Here is a 17,935-nt window from a genome sequence, read left to right as displayed (position 1 = left end):
ACCAACCCTTCCCTATCCACCAGTCCCATTACAATCCTTCCCTATCCACCAGTCCCATTACCAACTTCCCTATCCACCAGTCCCATTACCAACCCTTCCCTATCCACCAGTCATTAACCCTTCCCTATCCACAGTCCCATTACCAACCCTTCCCCATCCACCAGTCCCATTACCAATCCTTCCCATCCACCAGTCCCATTACCAACCTTCCTATCCACCAGTCCCATTACCAATCCTTCCCCTATCCACCAGTCCCATTACCAATCCTCTATCCACCAGTCCCATTACCAATCCTTCCCCTATCCACCAGTCCCATTACCAACCCTTCCCCTATCCACCAGTCCCATTACCAATCCTTCCGCTATCCACCAATCCCATTACCAACCTTCCCTATCCACCAGTCCCATTACCAATCCTTCCCCTATCCACCAGTCCCATTACCAACCCTTCCCTATCCACCAGTCCCATTACCAACCCTTCCCTATCCACCAGTCCCATTACCAATCCTTCCCCTATCCACCAGTCCCATTACCAACCCTTCCCCTATCCACCAGTCACATTACCAAACCTTCCCATATCCACCAGTCCCATTACCAATCCTTCCCCTATCCACCAGTCCCATTACCAATCCTTCCCCAATCCACCAGTCCCATTACCAATCCTTTCCCTATCCACCATTCCCATTAACAACCCTTCCCTATCCACCAGTCCCATTACCAATCCTTCCCTCTCCACCAGTCCCATTACCAATCCTTCCCTATCCACCAGTCCCATTACCAACCTTCCCTATCCACCAGTCCCATTACCAATCCTTCCCTATCCACCGGTCCCATTACCAACCCTTCCCCTATCCACCAGTCCCATTACTAATCCTTCCTCTATCCATTCCCCATCCACCAGTCCCATTACCAACCTTCCCCTATCCACCAGTCCCATTACCAACCTTCCCTATCCACCAGTCCCATTACCAATCCTTCCCCTATCCACCAGTCCCATTACCAATCCTTCCCCTATCCACCAGTCCCATTACCAATCCTTCCCCTATCCACCAGTCCCATTACCAACCTTCCCTCTATCCACCAGTCCCATTACCTTCCCCTATCCACCAGTCCCATTACCAATCCTTCCCTATCCACCAGTCCCATTACCAACCCTTCCCTATCCACCAGTCCCATTACCAATCCTTCCCTATCCACCAGTCCCATTACCAACCCTTCCCTATCCACCAGTCCCATTACCAATCCTTCCCTATCCACCAGTCCCATTACCAATCCTTCCCCATCCACCAGTCCCATTACCAATCCTTCCCTATCCACCAGTCCCATTACCAACCTTCCCTATCCACCAGTCCCATTACCAATCCTTCCCTATCCACCAGTCCCATTACCAACCCTTCCCTATCCACCAGTCCCATTGCAATCCTTCCCTATCCACCAGTCCCATTACCAATCCTTCCCTATCCACCAGTCCCATTACCAATCCTTCCCTATCCACCAGTCCCATTACCAATCCTTCCCCATCCACCAGTCCCATTACCAACCCTTCCCTATCCACCAGTCCCATTACCAATCCCCTATCCACCAGTCCCATTACCAATCCTTCCCTATCCACCAGTCCCATTACCAACCCTTCCCTATCCACCAGTCCCATTACCAATCCTTCCCTATCCACCAGTCCCATTACCAATCCTTCCCTATCCACCAGTCCCATTACCAACCCTTCCCTATCCACCAGTCCCATTACCAATCCTTCCCTATCCACCAGTCCCATTACCAACCTTCCCTATCCACCAGTCCCATTACCAATCCTTCCCCTATCCATCAGTTCCATTACCAACCATTCCCCTATCCACCAGTCCCATTACCAACCCTTCCGCTTTCCACCAGTCCCATTACCAATCCTTCCCCCATCGACCAGTCCCATTATCAACCCTACCCCTATTCAAAAGTCCCATTACTCACACTTCCCCTATCCACCAGTCCCTTTACCAACCCTTCCCTTCTCCAACAGTCCCATTACCAACCCTTCCCGTATCTATCAGTCCCATTACCAATCCTACCCCTATCCACCAATCCCATAACCAATCCTTCCCCTCTCCACTAGTCCCATTACCAACCCTTACCCTATCCACCAGTCCCATTACCAATCCTTCCCCTAGCCACCAGTCCCATTACCAACCTTCCTCCCCATCCACCAGTCCCATTACCAATCCTTCCTATCCACCAGTCCCATTACCAATCCTTCTATCCACCAGTCCCATTACCAACACTTCCCCATCCACCAGTCCCATTACCAACCTTCCCTATCCACCAGTCCCATTACCAATCCTGCCCCTATCCACCAGTCCCATTACCAATCCTTCCCTATCCACCAGTCCATTACCAATCCTTCCCTATCCACCAGTCCCATTACCAATCCTTCCCCATCCACCAGTCCATTACCAACCTTCCCTATCCACCAGTCCCATTACCAATCCTTCCTATCCACCAGTCCCATTACCAATCCTTCCCCTATCCACCAGTCCCATTACCAACCTTCCCTATCCACCAGTCCCATTACCAATCCTTCCCTATCCACCAGTCCCATTACCAATCCTTCCCTATCCACCAGTCCCATTACCAATCCTTCCCTATCCACCTGTCCCATTACCAATCCTTCCCCTATCCACCAGTCCCATTACCAACCTTCCTATCCACCAGTCCCATTACCAATCCTTCCCTATCCACCAGTCCCATTACCAATCCTTCCCTATCCACCAGTCCCATTACCAATCCTTCCCCTATCCACCAGTCCCATTACCAATCCTTCCCTATCCACCAGTCCCATTACCAATCCTTCCCTATCCACCAGTCCCATTACCAATCCTTCCTATCCACCAGTCCCATTACCAATCCTTCCCCTATCCACCAGTCCCATTACCAATCCTTCCCTATCCACCAGTCCCATTACCAATCCTTCCCTATCCACCAGTCCCATTACCAATCCTTCCCTATCCACCAGTCCCATTACCAATCCTTCCCCTATCCACCAGTCCCATTACCAATCCTTCCCTATCCACCAGTCCCATTACCAACCCTTCCCTATCCACCAGTCCCATTACCAATCCTTCCCCTATCCACCAGTCCCATTACCAATCCTTCCCTATCCACCAGTCCCATTACCAACCCTTCCCTATCCACCAGTCCCATTACCAATCCTTCCCTATCCACCAGTCCCATTACCAATCCTTCCCTATCCACCAGTCCCATTACCAACCCTTCCCTATCCACCAGTCCCATTACCAATCCTTCCCCTATCCACCAGTCCCATTACCAACCCTTACCCTATCCACCAGTCCCATTACCAACCCTTCCCCTATCCACCAGTCCCATTACCAATCCTTCCCATATCCACCAGTCCCGTTACCAACCCTTCCCCTATCCACCAGTGCCATTGCCAACCCTTACCATATCCACCAGTACCATTACCAATCCTTCCCTATCCACCAGTCCCGTTACCAACCCTTCCCTATCCACCAGTCCCATTACCAACCCTTCCCTATCCACCAGTCCCATTACCAATCCTTCCCCTATCCACCAGTCCCATTACCAAACCTTCCCCTATCCACCAGTCCCATTACCAACCCTTCCCCTATCCACCAGTCCCATTACCAATCCTTCCCATATCCACCAGTCCCATTACCAACCCTTCCCCTATCCACCAGTCCCATTACCAAACCTTGCCCTATCCACCATTCCCATATCCAATCCTTCCCTATCCACCAGTCCCATTACCAATCCTTCGCCTATCCACCAGTCCCATTACCAATCCTTCCCCTATCCACAAGTCCCATTACCAACCCTTCCCCTATCCACCAGTCACATTACCAATCCTTCCCCTATCCACCAGTCCCATTACCAATCCTTCCCCTATCCACCAGTCCCATTACCAATCCTTCCCTATCCACCAGTCCCATTACCAACCTTCCCCTATCCACAAGTCCCATTACCAACCCTTCCCTATCCACCAGTCCCATTGCAATCCTTCCCTATCCACCAGTCCCATTACCAATCCTTCCCTCTCCACCAGTCCCATTACCAATCCTTCCCCTATCCACCAGTCCCATTATCAATCCTTTCCCTATCCACCAGTCCCATTACCCTTCCCCTATCCACCAGTCCAGTACCAATCCTTCCCCTATCCACCAGTCCCATTACCAATCCTTCCCTATCCACAAGTCCCATTACCAACCCTTCCCTATCCACCAGTCCCATTACTAATCCTTCCCTATCCACCAGTCCCTTTACCAATCCTTCCCTATCCACCAGTCCCATTACGAACATTCCCCATCCACCAGTCCCATTACCAATCCTTCCCCATCCACCAGTCCCATTACCAATCCTTCCCCATCCACCAGTCCCATTACCAATCCTTCCCTATCCACCAGTCCCATTACCAATCCTTCCCTATCCACCAGTCCCATTACCAATCCTTCCCTTTCCACAAGCCCCATTACCAACCCTTCCCCTATCCACCAGTCCCATTACCAATCCTTCCCTATCCACCAGTCCCATACCAATCCTTCCCTATCCACCAGTCCCATTACCAACCCTTCCCCGATCCACCAGTCCCATTAACAATCTTTCCACTATCCACCAGTCCCTTTACATAAACTTCCCCTATCCACCAGTACCTTTACTAATCCTTCCCTATACACTAGTCTCATTACCAACCCTTCCCCTATCCACCAGTCCCATTACCAATCCTTCCCCTATCCACCAGTCCCATTACCAAACATTCCCCTATCCACCAGTCCCATTGCAGAAACATTCCCTATCCACCAGTCCCATTACCAACTCTTCCCTATTCACCATTCCCATTACCAATCCTTCCCCTCTCCACCAGTCCCATTACCATCCCTTCTCCTATCTATCAGGCCCATTACCAATCCTTTTCCTATCCACCAGTCCCATTAGCAACCCTTCCCATCTCCACCAGTCCCATTACCATCCCTTCCCCTATCCACCAGTCCCATTACCAATCCTTCCCTATCCACCAGTCCCATTAACAATCCTTCACCTCTCGACCAGTCCCATTACCAACCCTTCACCTATCCACCAGTCCCATTACCAATCCTTCCCCTATCCACCAGTCCCATTACCAATCCTTCCCCTATCCACCAGTCCCATTACCAACCCTTACCCTATCCACCAGACCCATAACAAAACCATCCCGATCCACCAGTCCCATCACCAACCCTTCCCTCTCCACCAGTCCCATTACCAACCCATCCCTATCCACCAGTCCCATTACGAATGCTTCCCCTATCGACCAGTACCGTTACCAACCCTTCCCCTATCCACCAGTCCCATTACCAATCCATCCCCTATCCACCAGTCCCATTACCAATCCTTCCCCTATCCACCAGTCCCGTTACCAAACCTTCCCCTATCCACCAGTTCCATTACAAACACTTACCATATCCACCAGTCCCATTACCAATCCCTCGCCTATCCACCAGTCCTGTTACCAACCCTTCCCTATCCACCAGTCCCATTACCAATCCTTCCCCTATCCACCAGTCCCATTACCAATCCTTCGCCTATCCACCAGTCCCATTACCAACCCTTCCCCTATCCACCTGTCCCATTACCATCCCTTACCCTATCCACCAGTCCCATTACCAATCCTTCCCCTATCCACCAGTCCCATTACCAACCCTTCCCCTATCCACCAGTCCCGTTACCAACCCTTCCTCTATCCACCAGTCCCATTACCAACCCTTACCCTATCCACCAGTCCCATTACCAATCCTTCCCCTATCCACCAGTCCCATTACGAAACATTCCCCTATCCACCAGTCCCTTTACCAATCCTTCCCCTATCCACCAGTCTCATTACCAATCCTTCCCCTATCCACCAGTCCCATTACCAACCCTTCCCCTATCCACCAGTCCCATTACCAATCCTTCCCCTATCCACCAGTCCCATTACCAATCCTTCCCCTATCCACAAGTCCCATTACCAACCCTTCCCCTATCCACCAGTCCCATTACTAATCCTTCCCCTATCCACCAGTCCCTTTACCAATCCTTCCCCTATCCACCAGTCCCATTACGAAACATTCCCCTATCCACCAGTCCCTTTACCAATCCTTCCCCTATCCACCAGTCCCATTACCAATCCTTCCCCTATCCACCAGTCCCATTACCAATCCTTCCCCTATCCACAAGCCCCATTACCAACCCTTCCCCTATCCACCAATCCCATTACCAATCCTTGCCCTCTCCACCAGTCCCATTACCAATCCTTCCCCTATCCACCAGTCCCATTACCAACCCTTCCCCTATCCACCAGTCCCATTACCAATCCTTCCCCTATCCACCAGTCCCATTACGAAACATTCCCCTGTCCACCAGTCCCATTACCAATCCTTCCCCTATCCACCAGTCCCATTACCAAACCTTCCCTATCCACCAGTCCCATTACCAATCCTTCCCCTATCCACCAGTCCCATTACGAAACATTCCCCTATCCACCAGTCCCATTACGAAACATTCCCTATCCACCAGTCCCATTACCAATCCTTCCCTATCCACCAGTCCCATTACCAACCTTCCCTCTCTACCAGTCCCATTACCAACCCATCCCCTATCCACCCGTCCCATTCCCAATCCTTCCCATATCCACCAGTCCCTTTTCCACACCTTCCCATATCCACCAGTCCCATTACCAATCCTTGCCCTATCCACCAGTCCCATTACCAATCCTTCCCCTCTCGACCAGTCCCATTACCAACCCTTCCCCTATCCACCAGTCCCATTACCAGTCCTTCCCCTATCCACCAGTCCCATTACCAATCCTTCCCCTATCCACCAGTCCCATTACCAACCTTTCCCCTATCCACCAGTCCCATTACCAATCCTTCCCCTATCCACCAGTCCCATCACCAACCCTTCCCCTCTCCACCAGTCCCATTACCAACCCATCCCCTATCCACCAGTCCCATTACCAATCCTTCCCCTATCCACTAGTCCCGTTACCAATCCTTCCCCTATCCACCAGTCCCATTACCAACCCTTCCCCTATCAACCAGTCCCATTACCAATCCTTCCCCTATCCACCAGTCCCATTACCAACCCTTCCCCTATCCACCAGTCCCGTTTCCAACCCTTCCCCTATCCACCAGTCCCATTACCAACCCTTACCATATAAATCAGTCCCATTACCAATCCTTCCACTATCCACCAGTCCCATTACCAACCCTTCCCCTATCCACCAGTCCCATTACCAACCCTTACCCTATCCACCAGTCCCATTACCAATCCTTCCCTTATCCACCAGTCCCATTACCAACCCTTCCCCTGTCCGCAAGTAACATTACCAATCCTTCCTCTATCCACGTGTCCCATTATCAATCCTTCCCCTATCCACCAGTCCCATTACCAACCCTTTCCCTATCCACCAGTCCCTTTACCAATCCTTCCCCTATCCACCAGTCCCATTACCAATCCTTCCCCTATCCACAACTCCCATTACCAACCTTCCCTATCCACCAGTCCCATTACCAACCCTTCCCTATCCACCAGTCCCTTTTCCAACCCTTCCCCTATCCACCAGTCCCATTACCAACCCTTACCCTATCCATCAGTCCCATTCCCAATCCTTCCCCTATCCACCAGTCCCATTACCAACCCTTACCCTATCCACCAGTCCCATTACCAATCCTTCCCTTATCCACCAGTCCCATTACCAACCCTTCCCCTGTCCGCAAGTAACATTACCAATCCTTCCTCTATCCACGTGTCCCATTATCAATCCTTCCCCTATCCACCAGTCCCATTACGAAACATTCCCCTATCCACCAGTCCCTTTACCAATCCTTCCCCTATCCACCAGTCTCATTACCAATCCTTCCCCTATCCACCAGTCCCATTACCAACCCTTCCCCTATCCACCAGTCCCATTACCAATCCTTCCCCTATCCACCAGTCCCATTACCAATCCTTCCCCTATCCACAAGACCCATTACCAACCCGTCCCCTATCCACCACTCCCATTACCAATCCTTCCCCTATCCACCAGTCCAATTACCAAGCCTTCACCTATCCACCAGTCCCATTACCAATCCTTCCCTATCCACCAGTCCCGTTACCAAGCCTTCCCCTATGCACCAGTCCCATTACCAACCCTTCCCCTATCCACCAGTCCCATTACCAATCTTTCCCCTAACCACCAGTCCCATTACCAACCCTTCCCCTATCCACCAGTCCCATTACAAAACCTTCCCCTATCCACCAGTCCCATTACCAACCCTTCACCTCTCCACCAGTCCCATTACCAATCCTTCCTCTATCTACCAGTTCCATTACCAACCCTTCCCCTATCCACCAGTCCAATTACCAATCCTTCCCCTATCCACCAGTCCCATTACAAACACTTCCCCTATCCACAAGTCCCATTACCAACCCTTCCCCTATCCACCAGTCCCATTAACAATCCTTCCCCTATCCACCAGTCCCATTACCAATCCTTCCCCTATCCACCAGTCCCATTACCAATCCTTCCCCTATCCACCAGTCCCATTATCAATCCTTCCCGTATCCACCAGTCCCATTACCAACCCTTCCCCTATCCACCAGTCCAATTACCAATCCTTGCCCTATCCACCAGTCCCATTACCAATCCTTCCCCTATCCACAAGTCCCGTACCAACCCTTCCCTATCCACCAGTCCCATTACCAATCCTTCCCTATCCACCAGTCCTTTACCAATCCTTCCCTATCCACCAGTCCCATTACGAAACATTCCCTATCCACCAGTCCTTTACCAATCTTTCCTCTATCCACCAGTCCCATTACCAATCCTTACCCTATCCACCAGTCCCATTACCAATCCTTCCCATATCCAACAGTCCCAGTACAAACACTTCCCATATCCACAAGTCCCATTACCAAAACTTCCCCTATCCACAAGTCCCATTAACAATACTTCCCATATCCACCAGTCCCATTACCAATCCTTCCCCTATCCACCAGTCCCATTACGAAACATTCCCCTATCCACCAGTCCCATTACGAAACATTCCCCTATCCACCAGTCCCATTACCAATCCTTCCCCTATCCACCAGTCCCATTACCAACCCTTCCCCTCTCCACCAGTCCCATTACCAACCCATCCCCTATCCACCAGTCCCATTACCAATCCTTCCCCTATCCACCAGTCCAATTACCAATCCTTCCCCTATCCACCAGTCCCATTACCAATCCTTCCCCTATCCACAAGTCCCATTACCAACCCTTCCCCTATCCACCAGTCCCATTACCAATCCTTCCCCTATCCACCAGTCCCTTTACCAATCCTTCCCCTATCCACCAGTCCCATTACGAAACATTCCCCTATCCACCAGTCCCTTTACCAATCCTTCCCCTATCCACCAGTCCCATTACCAATCCTTCCCCTATCCACCAGTCCCATTACCAATCCTTCCCCTATCCACCAGTCCCATTACAAACACTTCCCCTATCCACAAGTCCCATTACCAACCCTTCCCCTATCCACCAGTCCCATTAACAATCCTTCCCCTATCCACCAGTCCCATTACCAATCCTTCCCCTATCCACCAGTCCCATTACGAAACATACCCCTATCCACCAGTCCCATTACAACATTCCCTATCCACCAGTCCCATTACCAATCCTTCCCCTATCCACCAGTCCCATTACCAACCCTTCCCCTCTCCACCAGTCCCATTACCAACCCATCCCCTATCCACCAGTCCCATTACCAATCCTTCCCCTATCCACCAGTCCCGTTACCAACCCTTCCCCTATCCACCAGTCCCATTACCAATCCTTCACCTATCCACCAGTCCCATTACCAATCCTTCCCCTATCCACCAGTCCCATTACCAATCCTTCCCCTTTCGACCAGTCCCATTACCAACCCTTCCCCTATCCACCAGTCCCATTACCAATCCTTCCCCTATCCACCAGTCCCATTACCAATCCTTACCCTATCCACCAGTCCCATTACCAATCCTTCACCTATCAACCAGTCCCATTACCAATCCTTCCCCTATCCACCAGTCCCATTACCAACCCTTCCCCTATCCACCAGTCCCGTTACCAACCCTTCCTCTATCCACCAGTCCCATTACCAATCCTTCCCTATCCACCAGTCCCATTACCAATCCTTCCCTATCCACCAGTCCCATTACCAATCCTTCCCTATCCACCAGTCCCATTACCAACCCTTCCCTATCCACCAGTCCCATTACCAATCCTTCCCTATCCACCAGTCCCATTACCAATCCTTCCCTATCCACCAGTCCCATTACCAACCCTTCCCTATCTACCAGTCCCATTACCAATCCTTCCCTATCCACCAGTCCCATCACCAACCCTTCCCTCTCCACCAGTCCCATTACCAACCCATCCCCTATCCACCAGTCCCATTACCAATCCTTCCCTATCCACCAGTCCCATTACCAACCCTTCCCTATCCACCAGTCCCATTACCAATCCATCCCTACCCACCAGTCCCATTACCAATCCTTCCCCTATCCACCAGTCCCATTACTAATCCTTCCCCTATCCACCAGTCTCATTACCAACCCTTCCCCTATCCACCAGTCCCATTACCAATCCTTCCCCTATCCACCAGTCCCATTACGAAACATTCCCCTATCCACCAGTCCCATTACGAAACATTCCCCTATCCACCAGTCCCATTACCAATCCTTCCCCTATCCACCAGTCCCATTACCAACCCTTCCCCTCTCCACCATTCCCATTACCAACCCATCCCCTATCCACCAGTCCCATTCCCAATCCTTCCCTATCCACCAGTCCCGTTACCAACCCTTCCCTATCCACCAGTCCCATTACCAATCCTTCCCTATCCACCAGTCCCATTACCAATCCTTCCCTATCCACCAGTCCCATTAGCCACCCTTCCCCTCTCGACCAGTCCCATTACCAACCCATCCCCTATCCACCAGTCCCATTACCAATCCTTCCCCCATCCATCAGTCCCATTACCAATCCTTTCCCTATCCACCAGTCCCATTACCAACCCTTCCCCTCTCCACCAGTCCCATTACCAATCGTTCCCTATCCACCAGTCCCATCACCAACCCTTCCCCTCTCCACCAGTCCCATTACCAAACCATCACCTATCCACCAGTCCCATTACCAATCCTTCCCTATCCACCAGTCCATTACCAACCCTTCCCTATCCACCAGTCCCATTACCAATCCTTCCCTATCCACCAGTCCCATTACCAATCCTTCCCTATCCACCAGTCCTGTTACCAACCCTTCCCTATCCACCAGTTCCATTACCAACCCTTCCCCTATCCACCAGTCCCATTACCAATCCTTCCCTATCCACCAGTCCCGTTACCAACCTTCCCTATCCACCAGTCCCATTACGAATCCTTCCCTATCCACCAGTCCCATTACCAATCCTTCCCTATCCACCAGTCCCATTACCAACCCTTCCCTATCCACCAGTCCCATTACCATCCTTCCCTATCCACCAGTCCCATTACCAATCCTTCCCCTATCCACCAGTCCCATTACCAACCCTTCCCCTAACCACCAGTCCTGTTTCCAACCTTCCCTATCCACCAGTCCCATTACCAACCCTTCCCTATCCATCAGTCCCATTCCCAATCCTTCCCTATCCACCAGTCCCATTACCAACCCTTCCCTATCCACCAGTCCCATTACCAACCCTACCCTATCCACCAGTCCCATTACCAATCCTTCCCTTATCCACCAGTCCCATTACCAACCCTTCCCTATCCACCAGTCCCATTACCAACCCTTCCCCTATCAACCAGTCCCATTACCAACCTTTCCCCTATCCACCAGTCCCATTAACAACTCATCTCCTATCCACCAGTCCCATTACCAACCCTTCCCTCTCCACCAGTCCTGTTACCAATCCTTCCCTATCCACCAGTTCCATTACCAACCCTTCCCTATCCACCAGTCCACCACCAATCCTTCCCTATCCACCAATCCCATTACCAATCCTTCCCTCTCCACCAGTCCCATTACCAATCCTTCCCTATCCACCAGTCCCATTACCAACCTTCCCCTCTCCACCAGTCCCATTACCAATCCTTCCCTATCCACAAGTCCCATTACCAACCCTTCCCCTATCCACCAGTCCCATTACCAACCCGTTCCTTATCCATCAGTCCCATTACCAATCCTCCCCCAATGCACCAGTCCCATTACCAACCCTTCCCCTATCCATCAGTCTCATTACCAATCCTTCCCCTATCCACCAGTCCCATTACCAACCTTTCCCCTATCCACAAGTCCCATTACCAACCCTTCCCCTATCCACCAGTCCCATTACCAAACCTTCCCCTATCCACCAGTCCCATAACCAACCTTCCCTGTCCAAGTAACATTACCAATCCTTCCTCTATCCACGTGTCCCATTATCAATCCTTCCCCTGTCCACCAGTCCCATTACCAACCCTTCCCCTATCCACCAGTCCCAATACAAACCCTTCCCCTATCCACCAGTCCCATTACCAACCCTTCACCTCTCCACCAGTCCCATTACCAACTCTTCACCTATCCACCACTCACAGTACCAACCCTTCCCCTATCCACCAGTCCCATTTCCAATTCTTCCCCTATCCATCAGTCCCATTACCAAACCTTCTCCTCTTCATTAGTCCCATTACCAATCCTTCCCCTATCTACCAGCCCCATTACCAACCCGTCCCCTATTCACCAGTCCCATTACCAATCCTTCCCCTATCCACCAGTCCCATAACAAACCCTTCCCCTATCCATCAGTCCCATTACCAGTCCTTCCCCTATCCACCAGTCCCGTTACCAACCCTTCCCCTATCTACCAGTCCCATTACCAACCCGTCCCCTATTCACCAGTCCCATTACCAATCCTTCCCCTATCCACCAGTCCCATAACAAACCCTTCCCCTATCCATCAGTCCCATTACCAATCCTTCCCCTATCCACCAGTCCCGTACCAACCTTCCCCTATCCACCAGTCCCATTACCAATCCTTCCCTATCCACCAGTCCCATTACCAATCCTTCCCTATCCACCAGTCCCATTACCAACCTTCCCTATCCACCAGTTCCATTACCAACCCTTCCCCTATCCACCAGTCCCATTACCAACCCTTCCCCTATCCACCAGTCCCGTTACCAACCCTTCCCCTATCCACCAGTCCCATAACGAATCCTTCCCCTATCCACCAGTCCCATTACCAATCCTTCCCCTATCCACCAGTCCCATTACCAACCCTTCCCCTATCCACCAGTCCCATTACCATCCCTTACCCTATCCACCAGTCCCATTACCAATCCTTCCCCTATCCACCAGTCCCATTACCAACCCTTCCCCTATCCACCAGTCCCGTTTCCAACCCTTCCCCTATCCACCAGTCCCATTACCAACCCTTACCCTATCCATCAGTCCCATTCCCAATCCTTCCCCTATCCACCAGTCCCATTACCAACCCTTCCCCTATCCACCAGTCCCATTACCAACCCTTACCCTATCCACCAGTCCCATTACCAATCCTTCCCTTATCCACCAGTCCCATTACCAACCCTTCCCCTATCCACCAGTCCCATTACCAACCCTTCCCTTATCCACCAGTCCCATTACCAACCCTTCCCCTGTCCACCAGTCCCATTAACAACTCATCTCCTATCCACCAGTCCCATTACCAACCCTTCCCCTCTCCACCAGTCCCGTTACCAATCCTTCCCCTATCCACCAGTTCCATTACCAACCCTTCCCCTATCCACCAGTCCAATTACCAATCCTTCCCCTATCCACCAGTCCCATTACCAATCCTTCCCCTCTCCACCAGTCCCATTACCAAACCTTCCCCTATCCACCAGTCCCATTACCAACCCTTCCCCTCTCCACCAGTCCCATTACCAATCCTTCCCCTATCCACAAGTCCCATTACCAACCCTTCCCCTATCCACCAGTCCCATTACCAACCCGTTCCTTATCCACCAGTCCCATTACCAATCCTCCCCCAATGCACCAGTCCCATTACCAACCCTTCCCCTCTCCATCAGTCTCATTACCAATCCTTCCCCTATCCACCAGTCCCATTACCAACCCTTCCCCTATCCACAAGTCCCATTACCAACCCTTCCCCTATCCACCAGTCCCATTACCAATCCTTCCCCTATCCACCAGTCCCATTATCAACCCTTCCCCTCTCCGCAAGTAACATTACATATCCTTCCTCTATCCACATGTCCCATTATCAATCCTTCCCCTGTCCACCAGTCCCATTACCAACCCTTCCCCTATCCACCAGTCCCAATACAAACCCTTCCCCTCTCCACCAATCCCATTACCAACCCTTCCCCTCTCCACCAGTCCCATTACCAACTCTTCCCTTATCCACCACTCACAGTACCAACCCTTCCCCTATCCACCAGTCCCATTTCCAATTCTTCCCCTATCCACCAGTCCCATTACCAAACCTTCCCCTCTTCACCAGTCCCATTACCAATCCTTCCCCTATCTACCAGTCCCATTACCAACCCGTCCCCTATTCACCAGTCCCATTACCAATCCTTCCCCTATCCACCAGTCCCATAACAAACCCTTCCCCTATCCATCAGTCCCATTACCAGTCCTTCCCCTATCCACCAGTCCCATTACCAACCTTTCCCCTATCCACGAGTCCCAATACCAACCCTTCCCCTATTCAACAGTCCCATTACCAACCCTTCTTCTATCCACCAGTCCCATTACCAATCCTTCCCCTATCCACGAGTCCCATTACCAATCCTTCCCCTATCCACCAGTCCCATTACCAACCCTTCCCGTATCCACTAGTCCTATTACCAATCCTTCCCCTATTCACCAGTCCCTTTACCAACCCTGCCTCTCTCCACCACTCCCATTACCAATCCTTCCCCTATCCACCAGTTACTTTACCAACCCTTCCTCTATCCATCAGTCCCATTACCAATCCGTTCCCTCTCCACCGGTCCCATTACCAATCCTTTCCCTATCCACCAGTCCCATTACCAATCCTTCCCCTATCCACCAGTACCATTACCAACCCTTCCCCTATCCAACAGACACATTACCAATCCGTTCCCTATCCACCAGTCCCATTACCAGCCCTTCCTCTATCCACCAGTCCCATTATCAACCTTTTCCCTATCTACCAGTCCCATTACCAACCATTCCCCTATCCACCAGTCCCATTACCAACCCTTCCCCTCTCCACCAGTCCCATTACCAACCCTTCCCCTCTCCACCAGTCCCATTACCAACCCTTCCCCTATCCACCAATCCCATTACCAACCCTTGACCTATCCACCAGTCCCATTACCAACTCTTCCCCTATCCACCAGTCCCATTACCAACCCTTCCCCAATCCGCCAGTCCCATTACCAATCCCTCTCCTATCCCCGAGTCCCATTACCAATCCTTCCCCTAACCACCAGTCCCATTACCAACCCTTCCCGTATCCACTAGTCCTATTACCAATCCTTTCCCTATCCACCAGTCCCTTTACCAACCCTGCCTCTCTCCACCACTCACATTACCAATCCTTCCCCTATCCACCAGTCCCTTTACCAACCCTTCCCCCATCCATCAGTCCCATTACCAATCCTTTCCCTATCCACCAGTCCCATTACCAACCCTTCCCCTCTCCACCAGTCCCATTACCAATCGTTCCCCTATCCACCAATCCCATTATCAACCCTTCCCCTATCCACCAGTCCCATTACCAATCCTTCCCCTCTCCACCAGTCCCATTACCAACCCTTCCCCTCTCCACCAGTCCCATTACCAATCCTTCCCCTCTCCACCAGTCCCATTACCAACCCTTCCCCTCTCCACCAGTCCCATTACTAATCCTTCCCCTATCCACCAGTCCCATTACTAATCCTTCCTCTATCCACCAGTCCCATTACCAATCCTTCCCCTCTCCACCAGTCCCATTACCAACCCTTCCCCTATCCACCAGTCCCATTACCAATCCTTCCCCTCTCCACGAGTCCCATTACTAACCCTTCCCCTCTCCACCAGTCCCATTACCAATCCATCCCCTATCCACCAGTCCATTACCAATCCTTCCCCTATCCACCAATCCCATTACCAACCCTTCCCCTTTCCACCAGTCCCATTACCAACCCTTCCTCTATCCACCAGTCCTATTACCAATCCCTCCTTTATCCACCAGTCCCATTAACACTCCTTCCCCTATCCACCAGTCCCATTATTAACCCTTCCCCTCTCCACCAGTCCCATTACCAACCATTCCCCTATCCACAAGTCCAATTAGCAACCCTTCCCCTATCCACCAGTCCCATTCCCAATCCTTCCTCTATCCATCAGTCCCATTACCAACCCTTACCCTCTCCACCAGTCCCATTACCAACCCTTCCTCTCTCCCCCAGTTCCATTACCAATCCTTCCCCTATCCACCAGCCCCAATACCAACCCCTCCCCTTTCCACCAGTCCCATTACCTATCCTTCCCCTATCCACCAGTCACATTACCAACCCTTCCCCTGTCCACCAGTCCCATTAACAACTCATCTCTTATCCACCAGTCCCATTACCAACCCTTCCCCTCTCCACCAGTCCCGTTACCAATCCTTCCCCTATCCACCAGTTCCATTACCAACCCTTCCGCTATCCACCAGTCCAATTAACAATCCTTCCCCTCTCCACCAGTCCCATTACCAATGCTTCCCCTATCCACAAGTCCCATTACCAACCCTTCCCCTATCCACCAGTCCCATTACCAACCCGTTCCTTATCCACCAGTCCCATTACCAATCCTCCCCCAATGCACCAGTCCCATTACCAACCCTTCCCCTATCCATCAGTCTCATTACCAATCCTTCCCCTATCCACCAGTCCCATTACCAATCCTTCCCCTATCCACAAGTCCCATTACCAACCCTTCCCCTGTCCACCAGTCCCATTACCAATCCTTCCCCTATCCACCAGTCCCATTACCAACCCTTCCCCTGTCCGCAAGTAACATTACCAATCCTTCCTCTATCCACGTGTCCCATTATCAATCCTTCCCCTATCCACCAGTCCCATTACCAACCCTTCCCCTATCCACCAGTCCCAATACAAACCCTTCCCCTATCCACCAGTCCCATTACCAACCCTTCACCTCTCCACCAGTCCCATTACCAACTCTTCACCTATCCACCACTCACAGTACCAGCCCCTCCCCTATCCACCAGTCCCATTTCCAATTCTTCCCCTATCCACCAGTCCCATTACCAAACCTTCCCCTCTTCACCAGTCCCATTACCAATCCTTCCCCTATCTACCAGTCCCATTACCAACCCGTCCCCTATTCACCAGTCCCATTACCAATCCTTCCCCTATCCACCAGTCCCATAACCAACCCATCCCCTATCCATCAGTCCCATTACCAGTCCTTCCCCTATCCACCAGTCCCATTACCAACCTTTCCCCTATCCACGAGTCCCAATACCAACCCTTCCCCTATCCATCAGTCCCATTACCAGTCCTTCCCCTATCCACCAGTCCCATTACCAACCCTTCCCGTATCCACTAGTCCTATTACCAATCCTTCCCCTATCCACCAGTCCCTTTACCAACCCTGCCTCTCTCCACCACTCCCATTACCAATCCTTCCCCTATCCACCAGTCCCTTTACCAACCCTTCCCCTATCCATCAGTCCCATTACCAATCCTTTCCCTCTCCACCAGTCCCATTACCAATCCTTTCCCTATCCACCAGTCCCATTACCAGTCCTTCCCCTATCCACCAGTACCATTACCAGCCCTTCCTCTCTCCAACAGACACATTACCAATCCGTTCCCTATCCACCAGTCCCATTACCAGCCCTTCCTCTATCCACCAGTCCCATTACCAACCTTTTCCCTATCCACCAGTCCCATTACCAACCATTCCC

Source organism: Eriocheir sinensis, chromosome 37, assembly GCF_024679095.1.
Source record: "Eriocheir sinensis breed Jianghai 21 chromosome 37, ASM2467909v1, whole genome shotgun sequence".
Lineage (NCBI taxonomy): Eukaryota > Metazoa > Arthropoda > Malacostraca > Decapoda > Varunidae > Eriocheir > Eriocheir sinensis.
The sequence above is the reverse complement of the archived record's forward strand: the minus strand, read 5'-3'. Positions refer to the sequence as shown.